At 42.0% G+C, this 16,716-nt stretch overlaps 1 protein-coding gene across 17 annotated transcripts in view; it reads right to left on the bottom strand.

Annotated features, from left to right (window-relative positions):
• baz2ba (bromodomain adjacent to zinc finger domain, 2Ba) overlaps positions 1-13,265 on the bottom strand; it is a 67,790-nt gene extending 54,525 nt beyond the window's left edge. For 11 of the 17 annotated variants that reach the window (XM_026164810.1, XM_026164818.1, XM_026164848.1 and 8 more), the window contains exon 1: positions 12,987-13,265. The gene's annotated coding sequence lies outside the window, so the exon portion shown is untranslated. The remainder of the gene's footprint in view (positions 1-12,986) is intronic. The other 6 variants (XM_026164840.1, XM_026164867.1, XM_026164916.1 and 3 more) reach the window with 1 other exon arrangement.
• Positions 13,266-16,716: the final 3,451 nt, after the last annotated feature.

Genomic DNA, 16,716 nt, shown 5'->3' with positions numbered 1-16,716 from the left:
ATCTGAGCAGCTCACCATAACAGACAACACCCTGCTTTGTATATCACACTACAGTGCAGTTTTTACAACTTTCATTTACGCTGATATAACCTCGTGTTGAATAAAAAGAACAGCTGAAGGACAGCTTTCGATTATGAGTTATAACTGGTGTCAGCAAGGTTAGGTGGGATCAGAATGCAGTACCTACAAATGTCACGGCTCCCTGTACACATGCACACAGACTCAGGGAAGCAGACATTTCCAGACACGGCAACACACAAGCAGTGTTACAGCATGTGTGGGTAGCTATCTAACAAGGTTTTGTTGTCAGTAAACACATCCATCTGGTCAACAGCAACTGAATCAAGTCTGGTGGATGCCTCAGCGGCACGGATGTGGTCAGATATTACAATAATAGTTAAAGCTATCCTTTTTCCTACAAAGTTCCCGTCTTTTCTGTTAACGTCACTTGCTCAAATGGTAAAAAGAAAGGGAGTATGTTACAAGTAAGTAAGTCATTTTGTCTGTCCAGATGCCTTCAAGTGTTTCCAAAGTCTGTGGTACACAGTGCAACGCATGTCTGTCATTACAACTCAATGTATCACTGAACAGAAATCACCTAGACTGACTGTGTTGGTAATAACCGAACTGATCGAACTGTAATGGTTCCCCTCATTATCTGTTCTCTTACACAAACACACACACACACACACACACACACACACACACACACACACACACACACACACACACACACCATCACAAACTACAGGCACACACAAATACTTTGATAACTCATCGCAGTGATAATGATAACAGAGAGCCAGGTAGGCTGAATTCATCTTCAGCTTTTTTCATAAAGGCCTATTAGTGGATGATTAAAGGATCTCTGCTCACAGGACTTCACCACAGAAAATGATTTGCCAGCCACGAGGCAGGTGAATTACACTGGATAAGAAAGCCAGTGCTGTCTGCCATCATTTGCCTCACTGAGAATCAGGCTGTTAGTCTATTAACCTCATTTTATGGTAGGATCTTACCAGTTTTACATCAAACATTACAAAACACTCTTTTCCTGTGACTGCAGCCTTGTTCCGCTGCTATGTCCTCATAAATTATGCCAGGGCATTGTATTAAGTCTGCAGCAAACAATTAATTAATTATGGATTCATCTTTTTCAATTAGCTAATAGTTAATTTGGCATATAAAATATTGAAAGGGTGTAATAAATATACATTAAAATCTTCATAAAGTCCAATATGACATAAATAAAACTGCTTGCCCAAGCCCTTTAGATGGATTTTACTACAACAGAAAGACAAAAAGAAAGAAGGCAGAAAAAGTACAAAACAGTTGAAGCCAAAGTCAATGCCAAGCAAAACATTAATCAACTACAAGTTTGAGTGAAACATGATGTGAAAACTTCAAAGCGCTATTTACAGTTGAACAAATACAAATCATCACGAATGCAAAAAGGTTCACCTCAGCATTAATTTAGTGTGACAGAATTCACATAGCCGTGCTTTCTGAGTAACACCGAGATATTTGAATGTCTATATATACAAGTGATCCAACAAAATCGGTGCCCTAAGTTATGCCGGTGAATTTATTACTTTTTGAGTAACAATCCGAATGTCAATTTAATAATAGCCATGATTGCTTAGTCATTTCCATTTAATTAATGTGAAGGCAAATAAAACCAAACACACATACACACACAAAGAACTATCTCCAAAGTAATAATTACCAGCATTTAAACTCCAGGCATGCTTGCACATGGACAGCGTACAACCTAACTGCTATGATGTCTCCCTGAATTGTCTTGTTTGGTTACTCTAATCTACCCCTGTTGCCTCAGCCAAACAGATGTTGACTTTACTTTAAGATTCATACAACCGCTCTCAGGCATCCACACAGGGTTAAATAGAGGGGTCAAAAGAAAGAAAGAAAGCTAAGAAAGAAAGAAAGAAAGAAAGAAAGAAAGAAAGAAAGAAAGAAAGAAAGAAAGAAAGAAAGAAAGAAAGAAAGAAAGAAAGAAAGAAAGAAAGAAAGAAAGAAAAAGTCACGTGAGCCTTCATTTATGAACAAGCTGCTGGTATTTGAGCACGGAAAACAAGTGTACTCTGAAAATATACATATTGAGATTGGCCTAAAATCCCCTGCTTTTTAATATTTGATGCATTGTTAGACGAGCGACACTGGCGAGGTGTTTGTCTCTGTTGTCTCTGCTGATCTCTGGCACACCGGGCCCTGTGGGAGTGAGTTAGTGAGACTTGGCCGCAGACATTTTCCTGAAGCCCCCAGAACAAAACAGGCAAGTCTTGACAGTCTGTCCGCCACCGAGTCGTCACACAATCAGTTGCAGGAAACCAATCCCTAAATAGCAGTGATTCATCTCTTCATCACACACAATGCCAGTACACAGTGCACAAAGAAGCTCTCTCTTCCTCTCTCCCTCTCTCTCTCTCTGTCTTACCCTATCTGCCCCCCCTCCCTCCCTCCCTCCCTCAGTATGGTCTCTCATGCTGCTTAAAAATAAGTGCTTCTCCCAGCTTTCTTTGCCCTGTGATTTACTGGCAGTGTTTAACTGCAGGGCAGCATCTTTTATCGTTACATGATCTGGGGCTGAAAGCTGACAAAATGGAATCTCTGCGCAAGTACTTTTGTATGTGAGCAAGTGTACGTTCAGGGGAAAGATGGGAACGAGACGAGGAATAAAGAACTTATGTGAGAAACGTTTGCCTAAGTGCAATTCAAATCCCTCCAGCCTCCCAGTGCTGCGTGTATGTGTGAATATACGTGTGTGTTTATCATTCCCCTAAATGGTTTCTTCCTTGACTTGATGGAGCAAGTGCCATCTCGAGGGAACGGGTTACACCACACACTGGAGTAAAGCCCTTTGAGACCAATGAAAAGCTCTGAACATTAGTGCAATCCATTTGTGTGAGCTAGAATATATATATATATATATATGTGTGTGTGCGTGTGTAATTCCAGTCTTGATTGTATGCTTCGCCCTTTTAGTGCCATGTATGCGCGCATGTTTTTGTGTTGCCATGATAACTTTTCTCTTCGCTGCATTAAGCAATACACCTCCATTTCCTGCTTTTCTTTGCAGGATAAGTCTGTCATTACTGAGTACTGACTTCAGTTGCACTTTGATACCAAAAATGCAAGCAGCTGAATGCTGGTGAATGCTCATGGTAGCGCAGGCCTACACAACAGGTTTAGCGTATCGCCACAGCCTTGATGATCCATCAGGATGATGTGTGAAGGTCAGAGTAGCCGTGACCAACACAGCTGTCACATCTCCTCCCAGCACCCTCTTGGCTAACTGGCCTTCCAAAACACTCAGCACAAAACATGGCCAACTGGGGGAGTACAGGGGCCAGGGCCAACAGAACATGCTTATAACCCTGACTGGGCTTGCATTCGCACTCCATGCTGTAACACAAGATGCTGCAAAGAGGCAAATCAGAGCTGTTTTTCTGCAACGGCAATGCAACTATGACAAGAGAAACCGGCAATGGAAAAACATTATGACATCTATTAGTAGTGGCTTTTAAAATTTAATTCAACAGCCGATAAAGCCGCAGTTTTAAATGACTACCAGAGGAAGATACAGTGGAGCTGTGTGGAGAGCAGATGTGAATCCACTTTGATTTCCGTGCCTGTGTGTGTGTGCGTGCGCTCGTGTGTGTGTGCGTGTAGCTTCTATTAAATGGATCTGCTGTCTCCTTGATCAAGGGAGTCAATAAAGGGCCAGTGCTGTCAAACCCTCAGGGGTAAGTGTGTATGCACATGTGTGTTCATGTTTGTCCATGCATGCATGTGTGGCTGTGTGTGGTTGTGTGTACTTGTGTGTTACGGACAGATTTTGAAGTACTCTGACAGGTGAGTGATTGAGTGCTTTCATTTCCCTCCAGCGACAACAAGACACTCGCACACAAACACCTGCGCAGCACACACACACACACACACACACACACACACACACACACACACACACACACACACACACACACAGTGGTGGATGAAGAGAGAAAGAGAGAGAGCTGTTGTTTCCTAAAGGATGCTGCTCCTGCCTGCATGCTTAAATTAGCTCTAAATGTTTGGATTACACACGGGAGCTCTCACAGAGGATTTAGCAGCCATAGCCTAGAGTCCAGGGGATGTGTGGATGTTTCCATCTACGCACACGCACACACGTGCACACACACACACAAACACATGCACAAAACGAGTCCACACACAGATCACAAACATAAGTCACTCAAATATTACTCCATACATTCTGTAAACACTTGACAACACAATTTAAGTTTCATCCAGTGTGGACTAAAGATGGAGGGATGCTAGCAATTTAAAAAGCAACACACAGCTTTAAATGGTGTAAACAGGAACAACACACATCATTTCATTCATCAGGTTTTTTTTTTTTTTTGCTATGGGCAGAAAATGTTTTCTCATTACGCTTTTTTTTTAGTGCAGTCTCGGCTTCTGTTGGTGGGGGGAGGATGGAGTATGCCAGCAGACGCAGAGACGGGGAGAGAAAAGGAGGAGAGAAAAAGAAGGGGAATGAGGGAGGTCAGCGCCCCCAGTCTCAGATAAAGGCCCTCTCCCTCCCTTCTGCCTCAGCTTTTCGAAGCCCCTGCCAGGATCGAGAGGCGTCTCACGTTACAGCTGTCTCTCAGTGTCATCGTTCAGAAAGAGAGCGCACAAGCAAAGAGCGGGAGAGAGACAGAGAGAGGGAAGGACAGACAGAGACACAGAGAAAAAGAAAGCGGGACAATGCCACAGACTGAGCAGGGCTAGGCTTTCGTAGCTGGACAAGAAAGGAAAAAACAAACCAAAAAAACAGCAGCAGCAGGTTAAACCGGATGAGGAAACCTTTGTGATTTGTAATGTTAATGCAACATAGATTTTCAGTACAATGTAAGAGCATTTCGAAATCACTGATATGTGCTTTGACCTTTTCAAGACAAATTATTTCAAAATGTAGTGTGAACGCAGCTAGTCAGATCATTTCCTCTATGCCACCTGGGACTAACTGAACACTCACAATTTCCTAAGAAGAAGAAAAGGGGGAAATTATTGCCTTTAATACCTGGTGTCGTGTGCAGTGAGACGAGAGAAAGAGAAACACGCTGTCCTTAAGAAAAGAACAGGGCTATAAGAATGCATGCTAAAGGGCTTTTGCAGATTAGCCATTGGTGAGTTGCCTCTCTGCTCACGAGTATCCCTTTTTAACCTTAAAATGCTAAAAACAGCTGCTTGTTCCAGGTCCAGTAATGACTAATCCAATGACTGCCAGCGTTTTCAGCTTGCACTACAAACACTGTAAGGCCTTGCAGTTCAGTTCTGAGTTAAGTTACATTTAGAGTCGATGATCATTTCTTCTCCACAATTTTGTTTTCTGAAGAAAAACACAGGATAGCCCCCTCAATTCATAAAAACTTTATGAAGGAAAAGGTGCTGTATGCGCACATTTTTACTCCAAACTATAGCGCTTACACAGCCGACTCAGTGCGAGGTGATCCTATCAGCGTGTTTTACATAAAACACGGTTCTCAACAAATGCACATATAGCTACTGCACAGCTCCAAACTGCTTTTCTATTTGTTTTTCCTCTCTCCTTGTCATTTCTCATGGCGTTTGTGTAGGAGTTAAATATTTTAAATTCTGGCTTAGCTTCAAGCACGCTTTGCCAGCGCAGCTAAAATAAAAAGCCTTTGTGGCAGCAGTGACCAGATTTTAAATGCTGAAGAAGATCAATAAATGGGGGGCTGTCGAGGCACAATCTCATGCATTTGTGTGTACACGTTAGTGGATGTGTGTGCTGTCCCTATACATAAATGCCTGTGTTGTGACAGCAAGTGTGTGTGCGTGTGCCTGTGTACGTGCGCCTTAACACCCACCGAAGCTCACAGCTCCCCTGCCTGCAACAAGCTATTCTATAGTATCATCAAAAACCCCACTGACCCAGGAGGCACACCAATAGAGAAACCAATTCCGACATCCGAAACATTCTTCCCATTTCTTTTCCCATTCCCAGTATCCTTCCCCATCCAAGCACAGCCAGCATGGGAGAATGCAAGAGAAATGTGTAAGTATAGGCCCCCTGCTGCAGATGTCAAGGTGTGGAAAACATCAGACTAAATAGCAGGTTTTCCAGACCTCAATGCCAATTCCATAATCAAGTCCCTGCGCAAGAAAATGTTGGTAAGCGAGACAGGGAGGACAAGGTGGGAGAAAAATGACAGAAAAATCCAATCCAGCCTCCTTCAGCTAATGTTAAAAGACTCTGAATGTATCTATTTCACAAAGCCAAGAAACACTGATGTGATTTCTTTTCAAGAAAATAAATGCTTTCATTATGCTGCCATCTTTCTTGCCACTCTTGCTTTTTATAAAGGCCACCTTAAATGGATGCTTTCAGCTCACATAAAGTGATAACCTTCTTTGCTACGTCTTTAGCACATGCAGCACAGACACACAATTATGAGGACTTGCATGCTCGCCGCTGTGTGGCACGGAGATACACACAAAGTACATCTGTATTTTTCGCATCCTCACTAATGTATAAAACAAAAACAGCCATGAAGTGGAAAAATCATCAGGACCTTTAGAGACTTCATTAAAAGAAACTAGCCTGGACTTCCCAAACAAGGCATCTCTTTGGAGGGGGAAAATCAACCTTTTCACCTTGCTGGTGGAAAAACAGGCATCCCAACGAGACAGAGCATGCACAAACAACCTTGACTTTCATCAAGGAAATTCTCACATTGAATGATAAATAGAGGCCCAGGGGACGAACGGCAAAGAAGCAGCTTATCGCCTTTCCCTCCCAAATTTGGCCGCTCTGTCTTCTGTCTCCTGAAAGTCAACGCCGGGTGACCCACTTGCACTTTACACTGCTTATTGTTCGGTAATTAATCCACCATATGTAATCCACACAGAAATGTAGAAAAAATAAAATGGGTGTTGATTTGTTTAGTCTTAATTAAGAGTTGAGATTGTTTACTTGCTTCTACAACAGAAAGGCATATGCCCAATCTCATTAGTCTGTTTTTTTTTAAACGTAGCTGCATTTCTCACTGTACAGATGGATGCAGATAACTCAGCAAAAGGACAGGCACAATATTAGAAGAGGCTCACTTTAAAAGCTGCTGTCACCAAGCATGCACTTTAGACAATTATTTGTGGATCCTGATGACTATCGGGACGTTCAGAGAACAGGCAGTGTTACCAAAATAGCAAGGTAACATAAGGTTAGGTAGATCAACTGAGAGCTCACCAACTTCCCAGCTGAGAGGACATTAACCTGCGAGGCCATGTGGACACGTATCAATAAGTGATCTGCCTGCATGGGCCTCTAAAACACGGCTCACAGCACTAGACCGAGACGAGGACAGAGAAGCTTCAATTTGATCTGTAACAATATGACGCATTGTTAATCTAATGCATGGAAGCTTTTAAGGCTTTTGCTAAAATGCTGCTTCTTCTCAAAGGACCATTAGTCTTTCCAGGATTAATGTCTACTTCAAAAACATCTGTTAAAGTCCTCAGTTTCTTGGTGCATTATTTCATTTGTCATTATTTTATTTTTTTGCTTGTGCATGCACATTCACGAGTAAAAGACTGACCGACGACTGGGAGTGTGTCTTGCATTAGTTCTTGAAGGATCTGGTTAACACAGAGCAGATCTCTACTTCCTCTTTAAATTTCACAGCTCTGTGTCAGCGCTAACATGCAGAGATTTGACAGGGCTCCCAGATGGCCATTATTATCGATAGATTGTTTGCAGATCTTATTAATCTCTGACTAAATATAACTTACTGACATCAATGCATTGAAACATTTAGGCTGACTGAAGCACTTCAGACAGAGCTTAGTAAATATTTCAGTAATATACATGTGTATGGTAATGTGAAAGTTTATTTTTGTCTTTCATTATCAGTTCAGCCTCCTGCTGTTGTGGTTAAAGAATGCATAAATCAGCCACTTTGTCATATCTTGTCACACAGAAACTACAAAGCATGAGCCCAGAGTAAAATCATGTAATCAGTGAGGGGAGACGCAGTAACCGAATGCACAATATTGAAATAGTCGCAAGAATTTCAAATAACCCTTTTTTTCTTTTTTCTTTTATCGTCAGGATCTGCATTACCCCTAAAAAACACTGCTTGATTCATTTTAAGTCTTGATTTGAAGCATAACGCCACTTTTCTAAAGGGCTGTACAAACAGGAAGAGACTGGCAGAGATGTGGCAACATGAAATGTCAATGAAATTCAGAGACCGTTAGCGATGCAAAGTGGGCGGGCCCTGAGTTAAACTTATCTCAAGTTTGAGGCGAGCATTACAAGCGACTGCAAGTGAAACAGCTGACTGACATATAACGGGGAGGTAAATTCTGTGTTAGACCTGCAACAGACCGCCGACCTGTCCAAGGTGTACCCTGCCTTTCAGTCTATGACATCTGGGAAAGGCTCCAGCCCCCAGCCATCACCTACAACCAACCATCATTTACAACGTGCAAAGAGCAAAATACTTCATATGTGAACGAGGCTCTGGGATGGCACAATCAGCCAAGGGGACAGGGACACTTTTCATATTTTGCATTAAAGGATTTACTTTGTTAATCACCAATGATAGTGACATCAAGGAAAAAGAATTTGAGGTTAAAATCAAAATCTGCAACTAAAACCCTATTCACACCTGGCATTACTAGATGTTGTAGTGATCCAATACGAAGTGCACTGCTCTAAGTAAAGGTCTGAGCCACACAGGAAAAGAGCACCTTGGGTCACACTGAAGGACCAGCTATTTAACTGATGTCCTCGGTGTAAGCAGAAGCAGGTATTCATTTGGGCGCCAATTAAAATGTGCAACAGCAGGCGCCAACAATATCAGGCAAAATAGATTCTCTTAGATTGAAAACGCTTTGATTTCCAATTGGGCCAAAGAGTCAATCAGCCAGTCGGAAAGCGGAAGATTAGAGACATCATCGAGCTAGACTGTATAGCATTTCTTATTCTATTAATTCCAGCACATTATTCAAGGGAAGTACATTAGAGACGGCAACACATTTCAGTCCCTGTACGTGTTCAGTGTTAAAGTGAGACCTGATCACATGTGGTCGCATGGGACGAATGTGGAGGCATATTCAAATATACAAGGTGTGAACCTAAGCTGACATAAGCTGCACGATACACTCCTGATATACACACTAAGAAACTGTACATGCTGTAAGTTATAACATCACCCATGTTGTAAGACTTTCATTTTATACACTTGTACATTCTGCACATAACACTATGTTTTTGCACATCGGGTTGAATTATCACTGCATTTCATTCGCTTTGTCCCAGTGCTTCCCACCATGGTGATAAAGTTAATTCTACTCTAATCACACAAAATGCATGTTAAACAACAAGATCTAAGCTCTACTCACTCATCACAGAAGTTTTTAGGAACACAAACAAAATAGTGTGTTAGCTTTTCTCATTCAAAACAGGTTAGTGCTCAGCATATTTAGGAGGAAAGCCGTTAAACTAAAATCTAAAAGCATACATGATATGAATAATAACCCATTTATATTATTGCCCGTTGTAATAAGGCACCATTTAAATTATCAACATATCTCATAGTCGTGTTTGATTTTTGTTCCTTTGCCTTTACTGTATTCACACCAGTCAGACTTAAATGACAGTCTGTAACCGAGGAAAACCCTGGTTTATGCGTGCGCGTTTGTTGTTATTTTGTTTTTATTTCTCCCTCTTGCTGAACTGTTTGTCCAATTAACCAGCATGACACTGATGTGACCCAACAGATAAAGACCAGCCACTGCCATTGGTAAATGTCATCTCATTTGCTGATAGGCTCATATCTGTCAACGAGGCTGTGATTGGCTCAGTGTTCAGCCGATATATGGAAGCATCCCTAATAGAGTGGACGTATTTTTTTTTATCTCATATTAAAGTTTTAAGCAAGAGCTGCCTCATACCAATGACTTGATCATTCCTATCATCCACACCTAATAAATCGCACTTCATTTCATCTGTAAAAGAACACAAGGATGGGTTTCCTTCAAAAAAGAGAAAAAAAATAGATAGCCCCCATATTCAATAGCAAGGGATTATAGAGAATTCAGCCTTGTGTGCACATGGGATTGTCTTCTCAAAAGCTGTCCAAGTTCTGTCAGATTCAGCACCCCCAGACATAGAGCTCGTGAACCTAATTTCACCTAATCAGCTTAGTCAATAGCAACCGTTTGCTGTGACTTTGGTAGACATGCAAATAGGGCTTAACTATGTCTATCCTTAATTCCTGAATGTTCAAGTCAAGCAGAAGTCCTCCTTTATCTCTTCAAAAACAACAGTTCCAATTTGAGAGGGAGAAGCAGAGAAAGAATAAAACTCCAGCCGCGAGTTGACTTTTTTTTCTTCCCCTTGGCCTGGCAAGGAGAGACATCTCTGATTTGAGTGTGCTTGAGGTAGCACAGTGTGCTTTCATTTCAAACCAACATGGCAAACAAACTCTGACAGATTTGTTCCCCTTTTTTCACTTTTGCTCTTGCTCAGTCTCTCTCAAATTATGAGAAAACACGCTGCACAAATATATTACCACTTCTTGTCGGTTTGTATGTTCAGCTGCAGCATTTGCGCGCACACACACACACGCGCATACGTACACGGGAGCACAAACACTCACACATATATTCAAACAAATCCGCACCAAAAAAAAAAGATGCCAACAAAAGAGAGTTGTGATAGAAAACTGGGAGACACTGTTCCGTTTCAATTCACTGATACCACTAATGGCTTCTTAGCAGCTCCATGAAATCAAGCAGCTGTCATGTCGATGCATCAGCAGTGAGAGGAGGGAGAGCCATCCCCATAAGGACAGAGGCACCGCGCCTTCATGTTTGGCTAAACATCTGCTCCTCTGCACTCCAGCTTTTGCAGCAATAAACGGGCAAACAAAAGAGGTGGGAGGTGAAATGATCTGATTTTCCATTTCAAAGCATTTGTTCAGTTTGTTTTCTTTGTCCCCCTCCTTCCACTACACCCTCCAACCCTAAACACCCTCCTTTTTCTCAAACTGCTTTACAGGACATGGGGAAGAAAAGTGAGATCAAGTTGTAACTGTAAGGGGCAGGGACACATTTTTTGTGTGAGATGGATGACACAAAATAAATAAGGTCACCATTTTCCAGTCTGCTAAAAGTCTTCAGTCTAAACTGTTGCAAGCAAGTATCATGGCTCAGCTAAGAGATAATCCAAAGGAAGGCTAGAGGTGCATGTGTGCCAGTGTGCACGTCTTAAACCTGTCAATCTAGCAAACTTATCGCTCACAGATCTATTCAGCTAAACCACAACAGCTGAAGGAAGAAGGAAGGACCTGTTTTTTTTTTTAACATAATACTATTTATATAACTTTTGTGAGTCTAATCATACCTAATCACTTTTTTTATACTGAAATCCAATTAAAATCCAATGAAAATTATATTTTTTAAAAATAATCTTCCCTTAATATCATTCCAAGTAATTTGCCCTTATATCATTCCTTCCTTCCTTTCTTTCTTCCTTCCCCCCTCCTTCCTTCATTCATTCATTCATGTTTAGCTGCAAAGACAAACATTGGGCAGCACCGAGTAAACGCCGATCTCACATTTATCAACAGTATTATCTTAAAACATCACAAATGCGCCTGTTTATCGACGCCTGTCTCAAAACACCAGCCTCTCCACTTACGTCTCAAAACAAGAGAATCCTGACATGTAACCACACGTCACTTTGTATTTGCTTTTTTAAAGCACCAAACATCGAAGTAAAACTGCCTTAAAATGATCGTCTGCGACTCTATCAGCCACCTTAATTTCCTTTCAAAAAGGAAAATAAAAGAACACACACGGGACGCGATCCCCCGTCTCGTTTTTTCCCCCTCTACCAAGTCTAAAACTTTGGTAAAACTTGAGGAAAAAAACGTCCATTTCCTTTTAAAGTAGCCTGGATGTTTGTATGTGTGTGTGTGAGAGAGAGAGAGGGGTGGGGGTGGGGGTGCTTTGGTGTGGGGGGGGGCGGCGGTGGACGAATTTAAAATAACCAAGATGGCGAGAGGCTTGTTGTTTTGGAAGGGGCAGAAAAAATGGAGGATATTGTAATATACACAAAGGGATAAATTTCAACAACTCGGCCAAGCGGCTGCTAGCTTGCCTGCACGCCTCTCGGTTTGAGGAAGCGACCGCGATAACAGCTCCCCAGCAGGCTGGCCAGCAATACGACTAGCGACACGACAGGGAAAAAAAGCTCAAACTCTGAACCGCTGTACAAAGAGAAATTAATATTATACGTACAAGTTAATCCAAACTGAAGGGGGATATTTATGTATTTGTCGCCTAATTGTTTTATTTTCGCGTCGGGGGACTGTTAAACTGGATGGCTTTTTAACGGACGGACTAGCGAGGACCAACGGCAGTCCAGTGCCTCGTAGTTGCCCCCCCCCCTTTAGGTTACAACATCCACTACACTGAATAGGCAGCCAAAACAGCCAACAACTGTACATTTTCACGGTTGATAAATTAAAAGAAAAAAAGAACAACACAAACAAAACCACGAAGCTTTCGAAAAAGTTTAATTTCGCTATCAAATTGCGACCGCCGGAGTGAACGGTGCGAGAGAGAAAAGGGAAAAGAGGGACACAAAAGACGATTTCCACTATCAGGTCAACACTCCGAAGAAGGAGAGGAGGAAAAAAACACTTCGTTTTTTTCATAAAAAGGAGAAAAAACTTTAACCAAACGTATCGCTAACGACTACGGGACACACGGACTGAATGAATTACACCGCAACGAGAAAACAGGAAAGTATGTATAAAGCAGTTTACACGAGCTGAAAAAAGCCAAGAAACTAGAAACGAAGCCAAGCGAGCTCTCTCCGTACGCAGCTCATCGCCTGTTCTGTGACGGGGCGAAAACAGCGTCAGTGAAAATAAAACACTTACCTTTTTTTAGTTTCGACACTTTACTTATTTCCAGCGTGGTTTTTTAGTTCAACTAACACTTCGGCTCGGTCTTCTTCTCGCCTCTTTTTTTCCTTGGTCGGTTTTGGTTATGAAAGAGGTCGGGGACGAATGATAAAGAAGGGAATTGGGCAGTAATTGAGTCTCGGTGTGTGAGTGTGTGTGTTAGTTACTAACAGCAGATTGAAGGAGACTCTTCTCAAGGTTTATTCAGCTCCACTTCAAGGAACCGACCTGACGTCAGCTCACTACTGCCACACAAAGAAAACTTATTATTTGTGCAGCGGCCGTAGTAAAGGAAGGATACAGTAATTGACCGTTATTACTTTAAATGCGACATTGTCATTAGGTCCACGGCATGACAGGGATGTAGCGGGAACTTTATTTATGATGTTGTTAGCGCCTTATCCGCTGATGGTGTAAGAAATAAACAAACCTTTAAAAAAATTTAAATAAAATAACTTTTATACATTCTTAACCATTTTAATTAATTACTATAACTTGGATTATAGCTTAAATTTTATGATTTTTTTTTAAAGAAAAGTTGCCTAAATCCTCTCATTTTGTCTTATTTGTGGATTTATTTTGAAAGGTGAAAGATGATTAAAGTTGTAGGCACTTTTAGAATATCGCCAAACCTAATGATAAAGGGTGTTTTTTCTTGATTAGGCAGTATTCAACATAGTTACAGATGATCTATCTGTTTGTCTCTCTTTAAGCCCCCACAAGATGTTACATGATCAAGCAAATACAAGCCAGTTACATAAAGGCTCCAACTTAGGGGAGGCATTTGTGAAACAAAACCAGAAAACGGGGCAGCCCTTCATCGGGTTTGGATCAATACATTGCCTGGCAAAGACAGCCATCTGTGCCTAATTGTATGCTTTACATCCTCTTCTAAACACACAATAAGCAACAGGCTGAACGTAGGCCCTCTGACCCAGACTGGGTTTCCAGACGGGGGAAGATTATTTCATTCAACTGGAAAACAACAAGGGGGTGGGGTGGAGAGGTGGTGGTGGGGAGTTTTTTTTTGCAGATGGAGTGGGCAACTGTTCTTATGTGCCCCACCCTGATGAGGATGAGGATGGGTCACAGCAGAGCTGACTGGTGTGTGTATGTGTGTGCGCGGGTCTGTCTCTCTTGCTGCGTGTCACATCACCACTGGTTGTATCCATTTTAACAGGTATTATAGTGGATTAACAAACTGTTCACTGTTAGTTTATAGACACCTCATAAATCACACACAAACAATGAACTCATTGTTAGCAGAGTGATGGAGTATTGGTTTACGGGCACATTCATATTAATGCTTCATAAACATTATAAATGACCATAAATGTATCCTGATTCCTCTCTCGCTCTCTCTCTCTTTCTCTCTCCCTTTCTTCCTCTCTCCCCCACCCCCTCCGTCTTTCTCCTCTCTGTTCTTATGTCACAGCGTCTAAAAGTGTCACCCCAGTGTTTTTGATGCTATTGCAAGAATTGCAAAGATGTTACTCAGAAGTCAGTCATTTTTAGGTGTAATATTAAAAGAGAGAAAAAAGAAAGGTGAGGTGGTGTTCAGGTGGAAGATCCGATACGGCATTCACTCGAGTTTTTGGAGGATGGACACAGAACCCCTTATTCAGCTTGTGGTGTGCAGTTAAAGCCATTTCATAAGCGTGCTCTCCATGTTCTTTGGTCATTGATTTTTTTTCTCTCTGCCCCTTTCCATTACCTGTTGAGATTGGGGGGGGGGGGGGGGGGGGGGGGCTCTTCTTCAAACACACACACAAACACACTCTCAAAATCCTCTCTATCTGTCTCTCTAGCCACTGGCACCCTGGTGTATTTCTCCATCTCCTCCGCCTCCTGTAGCAGGAATGACAGGCCATGAGGAATGACAGTGGCTGTGTTTGTCATACAGTAGCAGCAAGAAGCAAGGATTTTTAATTGCATTGGAGAATCTTCATTAAAGAGAGCACATGGGGGCGGGAATGGTGGGCTGGGGGGTGGGGTGGCGTGTGTGCTGGTGGTGGGTGGGTGAGTGGGGGGGCACTCTGAGCATCGTCATTAGGAGAAGGCGCTAGTAGCATAGAAGGGTGGGCCCTCTTTGCATGCACACTGAGAATGCCTGCCGTACCTCGGTCATTTGTAACATAATAAGTGCCAGCACAATGACTGCAATGCGAGAAAGCACACCACAGGGAAGAGAAGGGGGAAGGGAGACAGCATGTCTGTCTAAAAGAGGGACTTTTTTTTTTTGTCTTGATTAGAAAGTATAATGAGCCACTAAAGAAACAGGAAAAAAAAAAGGATCTCTCCTGAGACTGATGGAAAACAAATTAATCTGGTGATTTAAATTTAATTATTATTTTTCTATTAGTCCAGCATGCAAAGACAGGGACAGCCATCACAAGCGAGGAGCTGTGCTTGCATTTATTGATTTTCGCCCAGACACATTCAGGGAATACAGATTGCTCTCTTCCCCACACAATCCGCTATGTGGGATTCCATTAACACGAGAAGCTTCCAGCAACTCTGAGATGTTTAATTTGAACACCATAAATGGAGCTTAAAATAGTGTTCACACACAAGAAAAGTGGCCTAAGGATGTCTTTTTATGCAATTGAATTAGTCCTCACTTATTGTTGTGTCCTACATAATAAGTATTAAATAAACACCCAATAAATTAAATTAAGACAATGTTCTGCTGTATGAAGTGAATCGAGCGCTATTGTTCCTCCCTGCCTCTGATTATCTTGCACTGCTATAACAGTTGAGTTTAATTTAATCTTTTGTTTTGGATTAATGTAAGAACCCTGCAACCGGACAGTAATTACTCTTCCCATCCGTGCAGGATCCTCTCTTTGTAGCATCCTTTCAATACATCAGTGGTCTTGAGCACAATGCTGTGTGAGATGTAATGATTTGAAAAGTCAATGATTTGAACCGCCTGTGCGATTAAAGCACAAGGGACCAATTTTTGGCTGCTATATGTAGAATATCTGTGTGTGCACCTCAAGTAACACTCATATTCCCTGGCTGGCATAAAAATTCAGCAGTTACGCCACGTGAGCGCTGTTATTGATTGCTATCTCTTACCAATAAAGGTTTATCAGAGATATTCTGAAAGCCTCACTATAGAGCTTACGGTATATGGGAATCCACATCCATCAATGCATGACCTTCAGTGCCAGAGACACCTACAGAAAAGGATGTTACAGGTGTTCTCATCCATCCCGGTGTCAGCTTAAGGAAATCCTGTGCTTTTACTTGTACACAAAACTTACCCCAAAAGTGATTTGGAAGATCAAATAAATGTTTTCCATGCAAGGTTGACTGAAATCCCCACACAGTCTAAATGAGTGCACTCAGAGAGTGTTTATTGTGGCGAATGTAACTGAGCAGAACCCTCTGTTGCATGATGTAATACACAGAAGGGAGAAATCATCATAATAGCAGAGTAGTAGAGTGACTCATTCGTTGATGAGGTACATTCACACTGTCATTCACTGAGGAGATGCAGTCTGTGTGCACATGTTGTCAGTGTGTGACCGATAGAGAGAGAAAGAGAGGAGAGAGAGATAGCATGTTCCTTTTCTGGGAATGAGGAGTCATTTGTGCCAGGAAAAGTGGAGAAACAACTCTCAGCTCCACGGTGATGCATCTCTCCATGAAGAATGAGATCACAAGCAAATGTCACCCCAACCTGAGCAAAGCCAAATGA

Source organism: Astatotilapia calliptera, chromosome 1, assembly GCF_900246225.1.
Source record: "Astatotilapia calliptera chromosome 1, fAstCal1.2, whole genome shotgun sequence".
NCBI lineage: Eukaryota > Metazoa > Chordata > Actinopteri > Cichliformes > Cichlidae > Astatotilapia > Astatotilapia calliptera.
Note: the sequence above shows the minus strand (reverse complement) of the source record. Positions and strands in the feature narration are given on the sequence as shown.